Here is a 2,203-nt window from a genome sequence, read left to right on the forward strand (position 1 = left end):
CTTTCTACTCCCGTAAGGATTTACACCCTCGGAAACCCTGTACAGGGTCACTATGGGTCGGAACCGACTCGACGGCACTTAACAACAACAACAACAGACTCCTGTAGGGTGGCGCTGTACTACCACAGGTCAGCCGTTCAAACCCACCAGTGGCTGCTCGGAAACCCTATCCAGGAGCACTATGACTCAAAAGCAACTCCATGGCACTTAGCAACAACCTTAAAAACAATCCCCTGCGATTCTAGCGGGCTGCCACTCGGAGTCCCAGAGGGTCCTGACTCAAGACCGGGAGTCCCAGAAGCTGTGCCAGCATAAAGACCCCAAGACTTCCATTCCCTTGCCCACAATGGAAGCCCCACTTCGAGCATCAGTCCCACATAGGGACTCGAATCCTGACGCCTCGAATTCCCAAGGAAAGCAGCTATGCACTCGGACAGTTCGCCCAAGCTGAAACTGGGGCCGGTGCCTGGGCAGAGGATCCGACTAAGGACAAGCGGTCCGTCTGGCGAGGGTCCTGGACCCACCCTTCGGCCTGCTTGCCTCGCACCGTCTACGTGTTACCCCTAGATTTCTTCTGGCCTCAGTCGGAAAGCAAGGTCTCCCAGATTCTCTGCCCTACCCCCAACCTTGAGCCTGGCTGGGCAGAGCGTCACAATAGCCCTCGGTCGCGTGGCAACCTGTTGGATCCCTTGTTGCGCGAGGCACAGCGCCAACGGCTCTGGACACGGCGCTGCGTGCCTCTGGTCGACTCACAGAGATAAAAGCGTGCCTCTACAACAGGACTGCTGAGACCCCAAGCTGGGAGGAATGAGTTGTGCCCGGAACCTGGACCCTGCACAGAGACAACCCTTTGTACCTCAGCCTCCTCATCTGTGAAATGTGGAAGAAGCCCACCCATTCCGGACTTGTTCCTGGGCTCCCAGACGATGAACTTCCAGGTGAAGGGGCTGAGCCTGGACAAGATGAAGCTGGACAGTTCCCAGACCTTCCTGAAACCGGAAAAGGTGGAAGAGGCAGAGGATGAGCAACTGCTGGAACCGGAGGCCTGGAGGATCTATGTGGAGCGCCTCATCAACCCCTGACAGTTTCAGCGAATGAAGAAGGTGGGCATGGCACAGACCAAGATCCAGCTGCTGCTGCTTGGTGACCTGCTGGAGCAGCTGGACAGAGGCCACGCCCAGCTGGATGCCTTGTTTGAGTCACCTGACCCTCGGCCCTTCCTGGCTGGCTGGGGCCGTGTGGAGCATCGGCTGGCAGACCTGGCAGCTGTCACGGACGATTTCTTGACCATGATGGTGCCAAGAAGGTTGCACATCAAGCACCGGTTGGTATCAGACATTGGTGTCACCAAGGTCCCGCACATCTGGCTCATGCTGAGCACCAAAATGCCCGTCATGTTTGACCGCAAGTAGTCAGTAGCCCACCAGGACTGTGTTAGCCTGCGCTGGTTTGTTACTATTCAGCCAGCAGCACCTGAGTAGTTCCAGCTGCGCTTCAAGCTTCTGGAACCTCGGACCCCAAGCAGGAGTGCACGCAGTGTGGCCTCATCCCTGTGGCCGCCTGCACCTTTGACGTCTGCAACCTGTTGCCCAACCGTGCTTATAAGTTCACCATCAAGAGGGCCGAGAGCTACACACTGGTATATGAGCCCTGGAGGGACAGCCTGATGCTGCACACAAAGCCAGGGCTTCTTAAAGGGGTCCACCCCTGCTGGCAGGGCCTGTCTGGCCTGCCCCCAACCACACCTTCTGACAAATGATTTTCTAGTATTGATCCACTACTAAAGAGACGTATACACATATGTGCCCCAGAGGGGGGGGGGGAATCCCCTGCAAGAGCCTTTATTGTCGAGAAGATTATAAAATAGGGTCAGCATATCCATTCATTCTCTAGAGGCATGACTGAGGAGAGTATAGGCCCCTAATTTCCACTGCCCACCTAAAAGTCAATACTGTATTTTAATCACTGCAACGAAATAAAACATGATAGGAAGAATGTGAAACTGAAATGGGACAGAGGCAAATAGTGAGGTATGCAAGACCATGGAACAACAGGGTTCTGGTTACAGAGATTTAAACATGATTTGAGTGCGGAAAAGGGGGGAAATAATGTTAAGATGAAGATCAAAGAACACAGACTTTGGTATGGGTTGCATTTCAATGTCAGAAAAACAAAAATCCTCACCAATGGACCAATAAACAAC

The 2,203-nt window shown here is 53.9% G+C and overlaps 1 pseudogene; it reads left to right on the plus strand.

The window, feature by feature from the left end:
* Nucleotides 1-926: 926 nt before the first annotated feature.
* On the plus strand, nt 927-1,759 carry LOC102842333 (annotated as a pseudogene).
* Nucleotides 1,760-2,203: the final 444 nt, after the last annotated feature.

The sequence above is a fragment of the Chrysochloris asiatica genome, unplaced genomic scaffold, assembly GCF_000296735.1.
Source record: "Chrysochloris asiatica unplaced genomic scaffold, ChrAsi1.0 scaffold00321, whole genome shotgun sequence".
In the NCBI taxonomy this organism is placed as follows: domain Eukaryota; kingdom Metazoa; phylum Chordata; class Mammalia; order Afrosoricida; family Chrysochloridae; genus Chrysochloris; species Chrysochloris asiatica.